Genomic DNA, 15051 nt, shown 5'->3' on the forward strand with positions numbered 1-15051 from the left:
CAGACCACGCCTCCTTTTTTGCGCTGAACCGCCCAAGGAGCGCAAGTTAATTCACTAGTTTAGCGACGTGCTTCTGTGGAGGGAAAAGCGTGCTTTGCGCGGGTGCAAAATAGGAATGACACATGCGGTGGTGTACAAAGTCAATTGCGCTGGGTGCAAAATAGGGCCCTTAGACTTCCAAATGATTGCAGCAGTTTCTGGATGAATCAGAGCGGGATATTTGAGAGGTCCAACATTTGATTGATTTGAAAATAAAAAAATAAAAAGACTTGAATCTTGTTTTTGCCCCTGACAGTGAGTGCTGGTCCGTTCTTAAACCTCCTGCAGGTCCAGCTGAAGCTGTGTGGATAAACTGAGATTGCTTTGCTACAGGGTGAAGTCGAGTGAGTGAAAACATCATAATTTAGATTATGCTTTTACTGCACTTTTTATTTATCAAATCAAATCAAATCAAAATGTATTTATATAGCACATTTAAAAACAACACATTTATAGCAAATAATGGATTTCTGTTTTGTTGTTGTTTGTTTGTTGTTTTTTACTGTATTTTTTATAAGTTTAGTGACTCTACATTTTATAGACTGAGGGCAACATGGTGATAGTAAATAATATTGCAGTTATTTATATTTTCTATAACAGATTATTTATTGTGTGTTTATTTATTTATGTTATTGAATATGGCAGTGTTTATGGGGTCATGAACTGCATTGATTCCTAGGGGGAAACTTATGATGGTAGCAGGATTTTTTACATCAAAAAATTCAAAATTTAGACATAAAAGGCATTTTTCCCACCCTGATTTTATTTTGAAGTGGCGTGTCTACTGTGAGACTTAAGTGTAAACGCCCACGGCTGTGATTGGCTGCTGTGAGACTTCAGTGTAAACGCCCACTGCTGTAATTGGCCGCTGTCAGACTTCAGTGTAAACGCCCGCTGTAACTTACACATTGTTAACTTATCATGAAACGTTTTGCTAATAAAAATGTTTTACTGCATTTGGTTCATTATTTTAGCACTTTTACATTATCAGTAAAAAAAACAAAAAAAAAAACACGTAATTATTTTATTATTAAACATATTCACTTGTAAAGTTTGGATTTGCCTTGGAATTTGAACATGGATAGGTGTATTTGGTGTTACATTTGGCTATATTGTGTGTGTATTTCTCTTAAAAGAGGAAGGAGACTGAAGCTAGAACTGGAGAGTCAGTACTTTGACCTGGTGTAGGTGTAGCGAAAGCACACAATATGCTCTATTTTCTCAAATGTGTGTTTTTTCCGCACTCAAATGTCCCTTTTGAAAATCAGTTTGAAAGCATGCATTGTTGTTCTTATTCTGGGCGGCCTTTGTTGGCTGGCCATGAAGGCCTGAGGCCTTACCAAGATTGCTGGATAACTCTTCACCTCAGAGAATGACTCAAATCAGGTTTAGATGCTCGTGGAAAGGCTCGGGCTGGAGTCACGGTCGCTCGGAGGTGTTCACTCCAGCATTTTAAGCTGGCCAGACAACCACCGCTGTGTTCCTAGCAAACGTTCGATTTATTAGAAGGCGCAGCTCTTGCTTTGTGTACGCCTCATGCTGAGAGAATCTCACAGTGTTGATCTAGCTCTCATTCAAACCTGCTTCTACAGTATACAGCCTCATAATGCACATCATATAACATTGTTTTCTCTTTGATGTCTTTAATTTAAGTTCTGATATTAATGTGCATATCTGCTAAACAATAAACATAAGGAAGATCTTGGCACAGGTGGAGACATGATGTAGCGATGGCAGTCTATCAGCCTATTTTCCATGATCTACTCAATACTGTCAATTTATGAGCTTCATTTAACCGAGGTCTCAATCCAAATGTTATAGTTTTCCATTTAAGATGGATCCAGCATCAGTTTACCTCTGGTCCCCAGGGAGCCTGGGGTAATGCTGCATTTGTGTTTGTGTTTAAATTTTAATTTATTTCATAGCTCGAGATGAAATATTACAACCTTTGCTGCATTGACCAAAACCACTGCAAAAGCAGTTCTTCCTCCGTGTTTTTCAAATGTTTAAACATGCTCAAGATACATTTAGTTGAGAGACAACATTACTGTTATCACTTGGGCTCAGAAAAATACATTTAATTTAAAGGGAAATCGATTATTTTTAAGCATAAACTTTTAAGCATTAAGTCACTTCATTTTGATCAGTCCTTCAGACGTGTTATCTCAAGTCCTCTGGCTTCTGATGCAATTGTGTCTTGATTTAATAATGTTTAGATATCTGTACTGGAAAACAAGATGAAATTACTGAGGATGAACATAGTTTTTTCAGCCTAAGTATATAGGCCACCGATCCACCCGATTTGCTCCAAATGAGCTTAACTTAATATTTAAAGGAATATTTTCCTTGGATCATTTAATGTGTGTTCTCTCTATGTGCTTCCAGCAGAGAGGCTGGGGGTGTTTCTCTTGTAAGCGTCTTTGCCGCAGGAAGCTCTCTGCCAGCTTAATTATGTGTCACCCAATTGGATTTGCCGCTTCCCAGCTTCCTGCCGAGGCGTCACCTCTGTTACCTTTGCATTAACCACTCGGCTCGTGGTACATCTACACAAACAATGTGACTGGAAATCAGAGAGTCCTTCAGACTGAATGATATTAACCTGTGCTTTCATGTTTGACCTTTATAGACATTCACCTGAAGTGTGTGATGTCGAAGCACAACCACACAAACATTAGTCACCGCTGTGTTCGCACAACTTGTTTTTAAAAGGTCAACCCATGCAGCCACTAAAACTTTAAATCATTGCCGACAATTGCTTGATGCTTTTCTGGGCCCTTATCTAAAAATAAAAGTGCTGTCTCTGGGAAGAAAAAATAAAGATGATGATACACTTTGGGTTTTTGAGTGTGAGAAAAAGACATTGCACGCTTTGACCATTTTGTCCTTTTGGATGAGCATCAGAAATGTCATCATGTTTGCTGTTTGTTTTAGAAATATTTGGTCAAATTTTAGATTAGGGTCAAATTCTCACTAAACTCAATAAACCTCAAAAAGCCTCAATAAACTCTTAATTACTAATTATTAATAATAAGTTAAGTTTAGGTATTGGGTAAGGCTTTATACAGTTGGCAAAACAGTATTTAGTCAGCCATTAATTGTGCAAGTTTACCCACTTAAAAAGATGAGAGGCCTGTAATTTTCATCATAGTTACACTTCAACTGTGAGAGACAGAATGAGAAGAAAAAAAAATCCAGAAAATCACAGATTTTTTAAAATAATTTATTTGAAAATTATGGTGGAAAATAAGTATTTGGTCAATAACAAAAGTTCATCTCAATACTTTTTTATATACCCTTTATTGGTAATGACATAGGTCAAATGTTTTCTGTAAGGATTTGTTCACACCGTTGCTGGTAGTTTGGCCCATTCCTCCATGCAGATCTCCTTTAGAGCAGTGATGTTTTGGGGCTGTGCTGGGCAACACTGATTTTCAACTCCCTCCAAAGTTTTTTTTTATGAGGTTAAGATCTGGAGACTGGCTAGTCAAATCCTTCGTTGCCCAAGCGGTGTGTTTGGGATCATTGCCATGCTGAAAGACCCAACCATGTTTAATCTTCAATGCGCTTGCTGATGGAAGGTAGGTTTTACTCAAAATCTCACAATACATGGCCCTATTCATGTTTTCCTTTGCACACATCAGTCAACCTCATCCATTTGCAGAAAAAAACAGCCCCAAAGCATGATGTTTCCACCCCCCATGTTTCACAGTAGGTATGGTGCAACTCAGCATTCTTTCTCCTCCAAACACAACAAGTTGAGTTTTTACCAAAACGTTATGTTTTGGTTTCATCAGACCATATGACATTCTCCCAATCCTCTTTTGGATCATCTAAATGCTCTCTAGCAAACTTCATACAGGCCTGGACAGGCCCTTCATACAGGCCCGGATGTGTCCCCCTTAAGCAGGTGGACACGTCTGGCGCTGCAGGATTTGAGTCGTGTGTGTTACTGATGGTAGCCTTTGTTACTTTGGTCCCAGCTCTCTGCAGGTCATTCACTATGTCCCCCCGTGTGGTTCTGGGATTTTACTCACCATTATTGTAATCATTATGACCCCACAGGGTGAGATATTGCGTGGAGCCCCAGATCGAGGGAGATTATCATTTGTCTGGTATGCCTTCTAATTTCTAATATTTGCTCCCACTACTATTTAGTTTCTGGTGTCCTTTGACAGCTCTTTGGTCTTGGCCATAGTGGACTTTGGAGTCTGACTGTTTGAGGTTGTGGACAGGTGTCTTTTATACTGATAACGAGTTCAAACAGGTGTCATTTATACAGGTATATATTCATGTTCCTAATATGTGGACCAAATATTATAAAAGGATATGGTCACTCCGCCCCAATCCACCTGTCCTTGAATCATAAATCAAAACGCAATGCACATAATATATATATATATATATATATATATATATATATATATATATATATATATATATATATATATATATATATATATATATATATATATATATATATATATATTACACTTAAGAAAAGCAGGAATATTCATATGTATCTTTAAAAGAAAAATCCCTGCAAAGAATTCCTGTGGAAAAATTCAATTAAAAAATGAACCGCTTTTAAAAAGCTTCACCATCTGTGTCCTTACTCTCTATCAAAGATTTATGAAAAATTTAAATAAAATAAAATAAAATAAAGTAAAATAAAATAAAAAACCAAGCAATGGAAAAGTCAATCTTCCTCCTGAAGGCCTTCTTTTCAAATCTGTTCAGCGTCGCACTGGAGCATCTTTTGGAAGTTTAGAGTTTTTACAGGATTTTTATATTTTTATATAATATTTATATTTATATTATATGTCATTTTATATTTTCTGTTTTCATTCTAATTTCAGTCATGAAGTGTTTTTTTTATGTCTGAAAAAAATATATTATTAATGACACTACAAGATCGATTAAACCAGCAAATTATGAGGAAAATATTTCCTTTTTAAAATATTTTAGATAGGAAGGAAGAGCAACGCACTAACCTTGATTCAGGAATTTACCTGACAAATTTTTGGGGTAATAAAGGCAAACTAGAGCTACAGTTGATTAATGAAAAAAAAAAAAAAAATATATATATATATATATATATATATATATATATATATATATATATATATATATATATATATATATAGCTCTCTCTCACTTAAAGTGAACTAAAACAGTTTGAAGTCTTGATTCTTTCAATGCAAATGTTTATTATATATCTCTGTCCTGACACCGCACATTATTTTAGTATCTGACATTTTTCACACAATGAGGAAACAGATTTTGTGAGAACATGTCAGTGGCAGGAGGTGACACCTCAACATAACGTCTCCAACAGATTTAATCCAAAACAGTTATTATATAATTTTTTATTCATTTATTCATATTTTATTCATCTGCAAAACCTCATAAACTGTAACTCATTTTGTCCCAAGAATGACTCAGGAACTGGTAAAAACGAAATAATCGAGTTTAATCTTTCCCTTCATGCCTTGCTCTTGTTACAAATCAATGCTATTACTTGCTGATGTCTTGCAGGATAAAATAAGTAAATCTAACCTCTCGATTTTCATCCAGGAATCGCTGAAGACGAAACATAATTAACCTGATAAATTGTGTGAACGATGAGCATCAAGATGGACTAACCAGAAAATCCATTCCTGCTTTATTTCATAGTTGAATTCAGAAGAAGAAGAATGAGCACATCAGTCTAAATCTATAAATATAGAAATGTGTTTGTTTGTCTGTTTTTTTTCTGCCACTGTGGGTTGACATAGTTAACTACAACCAGAACTGTAACAAAACGACAGCACTTTAAAATAAGGTTTCCTTTGCTAACATTGGTTAAGCCCTAATGCTTAACATGAATAATTCATTTGAAACATAAATTAAACAAATTAGTTCAATCAAATTAACTTTTATGAGTAATTAGAACTAGTGATTAATTCAATTAATCATAAAATGTCCTGGATATGTCACTAGACAAATCAGACAAAAAGGTCTAAACATGAGATAGCGTGTGTGTGTTCTTAGAATGAACACAAAACGACAAACGTCGGTGTTTATGGAAACACACTCCATAAGAAACAGAGAAGTATTCTTGCAAATCTCGTTGCCTCCAATGAAATAAATCGTTCGGGCACACTTTCTGTTTGCCGGGGTCTTCTTAGTGGGTGTACTGTGCGTCTGTTCGAAGGGGATAAAGACAGAGGAATGGGTAAAGTCCGTCACCGTGGCTGTAGTGTAGGGGTAAGACGCTTGTCATTAAGTTTTGACGCAACTCGATCAGAGGTTCGAATCTGCCTTTTGCCACACTCTCTCTACTCCCTTTTCCCATCACATATCAGATCGGAAAGGCATTTATTTTCAAAAAGACTTGAGAGAATATTAGAAAAGTGGAAATAAAGCATCTAACGTGTTTATTAATAAGTGTTTCTCAGTTAGAGAGTGTGACTAAAGGCGGATTCGAACCTCTGATCGAGTTGCGTCAAAACTTAATGACAAGCGTCTTACCCCTTTACTACAGCCACGGTGACGGACTTTACCCATTCCTCTGTCTTTATCCCCTTCGAACAGACGCACAGTACATCCACTAAGAAGACAGAAAGTGTGCCCGAACGACTTATTTCATTGGAGGCAACAAGATTTGCAAGAATACTTTTCTGTTTCTTATGGAGTGTGTTTCCATAAACACCAACGTTTGTCGTTGTGTGTTCATTCTAAGAACACACACACGCTATCTCATGTTTAGACCTTCCCATACCTACCTATTGTTCTTAACTGTCGTTTTAATTGTAATCGTTAGCAACCTATCATTTGCCAAAAACCCCATTACTATAATGGGCTTTTAGATGGTAATGTTAGCATCTTTATTATTAGTAGTATGCGGTCCGATTTTTCCCGTTGCGTCTGTCGTTACTAGCAACCATGCAGCTTTAAAGGGTGTGTGGCTTATCTAAATGAGATGTAAATGAGCCCTATTGTCACTCCCAGCAGGTGAGAACAGGTGATACTAACTTCTCCAAATATTATCAGATTTCCATGTGTTACACATCGTTGGAAAGCTTGGAGACTACACTTTCAGAATCTGTATAATAACTCAAAATGTCCCAGAACCGACTTGTGTCCCTACTTTCCGTAACTGGTCAGATATTTAACGTGTGTTGTAGCAACCTGATCACATGTAAATGCGTATAAATAGTACGAGTGTGCAATGTCGTGGAATGTATACGCCAAAACTCATTTTTGCTGTTTTCCGCGTGCATATGATACGCACTTTATGGCGTATATATGACACGCTCTTGGGTAGGATTAGGGTGGTGGGGTCGGGGGTTCGTACGTATAATACGCCATAAAGTGCGTATCATATGCACGCGAAAAACAGCATAGCATATGCATGCCAAAATGAGTTTTGGCGTATACATTCCATGACATTGCACACTCGTACTATTTATATACTATTTATTTTCGTGAGATCCGGCTGGTTGTAGAAAAGCATGAAGGACGCAAAGCAGAGTGGGCTGGATATTTGGTTTCACAAGAGAAACGGATATTATTGTTGGATAATATTTTGCTTTCCTGCCAGTGTGATGTCAATTTTTCCCCTTTCCACCCCAGTATAATGTCTGAAATGTGAGCAAAAGCCTGCCTGATTGTGGTCTGAAGTAAAGCAGTGATTTGCCCTTGACTCTAGTGCACATTGATTGATTTAGCAGGTTTTATTCGGCGCAGGAGTGCTAATGTCATTTTTGATGTTTGGAGTCCTGGCAGAAAGTGTTGTTTATTTCCTCGGGACAAGCGCTCTGCTGATTCCCAAACTCTATGGCACGCTCACAATAGCCCAATGCAATGGGGCATTTAATAAGAGCTTTTTATTGCAGCCACCATTGGCTGTTTTTGTGTAAAATAATGATTACGCAGCCGGAGAAGCAGGGCTGGTAAAAGATAAAGGACTTACAGAAATAGATAGGCCGCTTGACAGTCTGACCGTAGCCTGACAAACGACAAACCTGGAATTCTGCCGCAGGCTTCTGAAATGAGGGAAAAAAGGGGGATTGTTAAAAGCAGACGAGCTCATTATTCTTCCTCACAATCGCACAAGCCTCTTCCGACCTCTGTGTTTTTCCTTTTTTTTTTACTTGCGTTCTCAGAAAGAGATAGATGAAGGCGTACTACGGTGTGTGTAGATATGCCTGTCACAGATGCGTTCTGGATGGTTTCAGCTCTGAAGAATCAGAGTAGAAGCTAAATGAGAGCAAACATCTCTGATACACAATTGATCTGCGCTTATATTGCAGTTTATCAGATGAAGCGCATTATAAAGGAGATGCTGAGATTCTCAATCATTGCATTGCTCTAGTCGGTGCATGACTTGTCTCCTATAAGTATTAATAATTCAAAAGGTAGTTTGCTAAAGGAGATGTGTAATTAACAAACATATCATTGATATTTGACTATTAATTTAACATTGCTTTAACACTGATTTTGTTTAAACATAAAACACTATATTGACTTAATTTCAGCGATTTACTCTGACACACGAATTATCTTTATTATTCATCCTCGTCTTTCTTATTCATCTTCAGACATGCATGCGATTCATTAAATCATATAACTGACATTCAATGTAATCAATTTGAGTAAAAGACTTTTAACAGCTCTATTTTTACCATGAGCACTCGGCAGCAATGTCTTTAAGAGGAGCATCAAAACACACACTTTTTATCAGAGAACATGGCTTGCGAGTTATTCTTCTTGTCAGCGAGCTAATGACAGTCACGGGTGTGTGATCGTTGGCTATGGGGAATAAAGGGAAAATAAAAGAAGTGGGACAGAACAAAATGAAGATTCATGGCAGTGAGAAGTAACTTGAATCACAAAGACTGCAGAGGATAATAGAAGCTGCAGAACGAGAACACTAATGGACTGCACGCATGCTGATCCGCAGATCCGGCTGCTGTGAATTGCATGTACTTCAATGGAAAATTTGGATTGTAAACATGTACAGTTATTCAAAAATAGCATTTCATATTTGTGGATTTGAAATGATTTATGAAAACAAACAGACGACACGAAACAAAACTATTTGTTTGCTGCTTCCATGAATTCCACGTATTCGTGATGAATACACTAGTGTCACTGATCATCACACGAAACACACAGCCTAAGGCTCGCTTCACGATTCCACATGACTCAAACATACCGCAAAGAGTGTGTGTGTGTGTGTGTGTGTGTGTGTGTGTGTGTGTGTGTGTGTGTGTGTGTGTGTGTGTGTGTGTGTGTGTGTGAGAGATGGGTAGGTTTAGGGGTAGGGGCAGTGTAAGGGGATAGAAAATACAGTTTGTACAGTATAAAAACCATGACGCCTGTGGAATGTCCCCATATGTCACAAGAACAAACTTGTGTTTTTGTGTGTGTGTGTGTGTGTGTGTGTGTGTGTGTGTGTGTGTGTGTGTGTGTGTGTGTGTGTGTGTACTATATTGGCCAAAAGTGATATTCAGCCTATGAAAATTGTCATATTTACCCTTTATTCAAATATGAATAATGTGTTGTAAGATTTTGTGTGTAAAGTGCGTCGCTGTGCTTGAAGCCGATTATCATATTTGTGATAACATGATGCCAAATGATATAACATAATTTTTGGCCAGACTGTCAAACAATGAACACGTGCAAAAACAAGAGAGAACCAACCAAATATTAATAACTGATTATGCTGTAGTCAGTGTATGCTGTTTCTTGTGAGCTTTTTTTTTATTTTTGATGCTTTTTTTAGATGATAAAATAAACCTGTAGCCGTAGTTTGCTTTTATTGCCAAATTATTTTGTCATATAAATACCTGAACCGAGGTTAGTGTGTTGCTCTTCCCTCATATTAAAAAAATATATATATGTTCTTCATATTTTGAAGGTTTAACCCATTATCCCACACTCCCCATTTTGGGGCATAAATGGCATACCCAAAATAAAATAAAAAGATTGCTGCTCATAAGTCATTCTGGATATACACACACATAATCAAAATATATTTACAAAGCCAACACAGACTGTTTGCCCATTCTCTCTCTCTCTCTCTCTCTCTCTCTCTCTCTCTCTCTCTCTCTCTCTCTCTCTCTCTCTCTCTCTCTCTCTCTCTCTCTCTCTCTCTCTATCTCTCTCTCTCTCTCTCTCTCTCTCTCTCTCTCGAATGTTAGCACCTCTGCCTGCCGGGATGAGACTTCATTGGCATTATTTTTGTATTCAGCCATTATTATCCTTTTGGCCACATATTTGTTGTCTGTGACATGTTTTGCATGTCCTAAAAGATTCCTCAGATCCTCAGCTAATATCTGAAGTCTTTGGTGGTTAGTTTGACATGTTGACGGATCAACCTGTGGTCATTAAGAACAGAATCCCCTCCGGACATCACTTCTGTCGACCGTGAGTGTGTTTCACTATAGGAGCCCTTGAGTTTGTGCTCGTTTTCAGATGTTTTCTAGAGATGTACTGACATGTCTAATGGCTTGTCAGTTCTTACGGGAGCGTGGGATTACAGAAATGTAGACATGCTCAGACTTGTTGCTTTATCTGGATATCCGTCATACGATTTACATATTAAACTGGACGTCAATATCTCAGTCCCGTGTTGTGAGCTTTAGTTTGGCTTAAGGGAGGTGTAAATTGATTTTCATGTCAATATCACACATGTTTATTTGCAAGGTAAGAGTGTGACAGGTGAATGCCATACCGCTCGTGTTGTGTGTGCATCTGTTGACAAATTCATGAGTTAAAACTATTCCTGACTGAACCTGTGGAGGATAGGCTGAAGGCAGACAGGTGCCCCTTTTTCACCTCACTGTTTGACAGAATCAAACTCAGGGACCATCCTTCAGATTGCTATTCTACTTAGACTAAGATATACCACAGCGGTGTGAAGCGGTGCTTCCAGGCCACGGACGCCAGACACGAATATGTTCGACCGAAGGTGCTCTGTCAGATCTCACACCCTGTCTGAATACACCGTCTCATTTAGCTGCGCACATAAGCTTATGCAACACAGTAAACTAAACCAGGATCACATGACAAACGCTAAGAGCATTTGTCTTTTTTGGAGAGGGATGATATGAATTTTTAAACAAATGAGTTTCATAAACTAAAGGCCTAGGGTTTGGGTATGAAGCGTCGTAAGTAAGACACATTTGTCTCAAGCGGTCTTCCAACAATAATGTAATGCTGTATTTCTGGATGCTGACAGTAAGATGAATGGACAGAGCTCTTAGCACAGTGCTTCAGCCATTACGAAAGTGCAAGAAAATTGGACTAGAATTTTGAAGGGATTTTTTCATTTATAATAGTTAGATCTGCCAGGATTGTGACATTTTGGCTGGTATAAGTGTGTGATACAAATAATTGGCATTAGAGTTTGTAAATTTTGTGCATGCCCCAAAAAAAAGAAAAAGAAAAGAAAAAAAGATTTATACCAACAATACCATTTTTTTGGGGGGGGGGGGATTAAATCAGGTAGAACTTTTTTTTATTGAAATATAAATGTATTATTTGTTTTTATACATATTGGACAGAGTGCCATATATTTTATTTTATTTTATTTTATTTTATTTTATTTTATTTTATTTTATTTTATTTTATTTTATTTTATTTTATTTTATTTTATTTTATTTTATTTTATTTTATTTTCATTTATTTTATTTTCATTTATTTTATTTTCATTTATTTTATTTTATTTTATTTTATTTTATTTTCATTTATTTTCATTTATTTTATTTTATTTTATTTTATTTTATTTTATTTTATTTTATTTTATTTTATTTTATTTTATTTTATTTTATTTTATTTTATTTTATTTTATTTTATTTTATTATTGGCTACTTTTGTTGTTTTCATAGGCCATCCCGTCCAAATATTACATTACAATAATGCAACATTATTTTGTATTGTCATTTAATTTTAAAGAATTATTATTATTATTATTAGAGAGAGAGAGAGAGAGAGAGAGAGAGAGAGAGAGAGAGAGAGAGAGAGAGAGAGAGAGATCACCACACACTTAGTGAATGAGCTAAGAATGAGAGTATAGATCTTATCCATATCAGTCTAAAAAATCGCAACCTTTCATTTTCCGTCAGAAAATGTAATCATATGCAGCTAACTGTGCATTAAATCATTTGAATGCACTCTGCTTCGCGTCGGGTGGTAATGATAATATATCTCTGTCCTAATTTATTCACTTTCAAGTGGCGTTTTAAGATGGTCCAGTTAAACCCTCGAGTCTTTATTTTGCATAATGGAAGACCTTTAAGTTTCTGTGTGTCATTGACAGTTTTCTTTAATATGCTCCTCTTTCCAAATCCTCCGTCGTTCCATTTTAATGGGATTTTTTTGTGGTGACTTTTAACCTCCAAAACACGTGGAATCATGCAAATAGGAAAATAAATTGAAAACACGTTATGAGTGATATTTCAATGCAAAATGCATTTGGAGGTACTGAGATCGATTTGAACTATTGACACCACAATTAAAGACAATATATTTGCTTTAAATTATGTCAATTTTTTGATGGTAAGACATGGTTGGAATATATATATATATTACAAATTATTGTAATGTAATATTTGGGATGGGATGGCCTATGAAAACAACAAAAGTAGCCAACATCATAACGTAACGTAACGTAACGTAACGTAACATAACATAACATAACATAATATAATATAATTATCATTTTACAGTATATAAAATATATCATTGCAATACATATGCAGATAAGAGTCAGGGAGGATAGGCAGAGACGAGTGTCAAAGTAAGTTGAGGTGGGCAAGTTGTTTTCACTTCTAATCTTGGGTCAGCCTCCAGACAAAGGACAAAAAAAACGATTTCTGTATTTCTCCGAGTGGAGAAGAGCTTCAAAGAGTGAAATAGTGTTCAGTTAGCCGGCGTCGGCCGTTCTCAGGAGAGGTCTAAAAGGATTAGTTCCCGGCAGAACCAGAAGCTTCTCTGCTATGGGATCTGGGTGACCGAGTTTCCCTTTAACCAGCGTCTGATTCAGCTTTACCTTTATTATCACCACCAGGAGTTTCTACAGCTTCAGCTGCTCTGATACTTTCACCTGAGGGGGGAATACAACAACTTTAAACTTCACGATCAGCAGTTTGTGGAGTAATTCCTCCAAATGAAACTACCGTCATCATGGCAGGACTCTGCTCAAATTTGATGTTGTCGTACAAACAAAACTGCTGTCGTACTGTGATTGTGTTACTGCATCAAACAATCCTCCGGGCAAAAATACTCTCCACCCTGAATAGAATGAATCATATCAGTTTCTTGCCCGAGGCTTGCATGACGTTATACAGCGACACGAGGTAAAGCGATAAGGATGCGCGCTCACTGCTACTGTCCTCTCTGCTTGCATTTTGACAGATGCTTAAATTGAGCATAAGGCTTTTCCACTACCTAGGCTTTGATCTGACCCCCTTTCCTCCGTCTCCTCCTTCCCTCGGTTCGTCAAAGATCCACTTCTGGCTCTCTGCTGGCCTCGTGAGCATTATAAACACTATAGTTAGCTGGAGAACAACGGGCTCTCTCTGTCCCAGTGCGCTCGCGTTAGACTCCGTGGACTGCCATCAAAGGCTTGAGATGAATAATCAGAGAACGTTACAGTGGCGAAGTGCATGCAAGGTTCGAAAGCAGTTTCTGTTGAGACGGGGAAATGTAACTTTTATCTCAGAGCTATTTCGGTACAGGGAACGACAGCTTGGGGTTGAACTAATATGGCGTCCACAGGGTCACTCATGACTATCCTGCTCATTTCAATTATCTGTACTTCCACAAGGAAAGACTTGACATAGTACTACTTCCGGATTTCCAATTATATATGAGGAAATGCTCATATTTAGGTTTGAATGACTGATTAAATGAAACTATATTAAAAGACAATGAAAATTGTCGGTTTGCATTGCATTGCAGATTTCTGACAATAACTGTTCAGGTTCAGGTCAACCTTATTATGCCCAATGCGCATTTTTTTTCCACAGCCAGCAGTAATCTATACAATTAACAAAGACAACACACAACAACATGAAAAAAAAACACATTCAGTCAAATGCTCATTGATCCTCACCAGATGGAAGTTCAAAAATAATGCTTTGAGGTTTCCAGAACACTCTGCCATTGGTCAAACAAACAGGAAGCCCCGCCCCCATACTTACGCCATTGGTTGAGCAAATATCTCTGTGCACAGGGATAGCAGTGTTGACACTTTTCAAAGAGCTATCACTGCATATTAATACAGGATAGAGGAAAGTATTTTAACATAAAAAATACACAAAACACCTCGAAATGTGTCAATTGTAGATGTGGTTCATAGTGGAGAAGATATTTATAGAATAGTTAAGAGAACTACTGACAGCTAGTAAAAAGGAATTTTTACATCTATTAGTCCTAAGTGGTAAATAATATCTAAAATAAATAAATAAATATTTTATTTAAAAATAAATACATTCCACTTATATATGAAAAAAAAGCTCATAAAATAGGTTTGTTCCCGAATACAGTAATTCAATCAAAGTGGGAAAAACTGACTGACGACTATATCAAAAGATTGCAATTTTAAATAATAATAATATTAATAAAAATAAATGCAGGTTTGTAGTAACAACTATCTGTCCATAATGCATATTTGCACCAAAGTTAAATTAAATACTTAAATCCTTTGTATTAAATGTATTTAAGCATTATATTATATTAAAATGAGGGAAAAAGTATGTGCAATTCTTTTCACAAAAAGCCATTTTTTTTTTTTTTTTTTTTTTTAATATATTAATTTCCCACTACTATATATATAATATATATATATATATATATATATATATATATATATATATATATATATATATATATATATATATATATATATATATATATATATATAATATCTTAAATATCTTCTCCACTATGAACCACATCTACAATTGACACATTTCGAGGTGTTTTGTGTATTTTTTTTATGTTAAAATACTTTCCTCTATC

General features: G+C 36.4%; 1 protein-coding gene across 1 annotated transcript in view; it reads left to right on the top strand.

The window, feature by feature from the left end:
• si:cabz01090165.1 (uncharacterized protein LOC100333421 homolog) overlaps nucleotides 1-15051 on the top strand; it is a 217706-nt gene that overhangs the window by 48879 nt on the left and 153776 nt on the right. The gene's annotated exons all lie outside the window — the stretch shown is intronic.

The sequence above is a fragment of the Pseudorasbora parva genome, chromosome 16 (genome assembly GCF_024679245.1).
Source record: "Pseudorasbora parva isolate DD20220531a chromosome 16, ASM2467924v1, whole genome shotgun sequence".
NCBI lineage: Eukaryota > Metazoa > Chordata > Actinopteri > Cypriniformes > Gobionidae > Pseudorasbora > Pseudorasbora parva.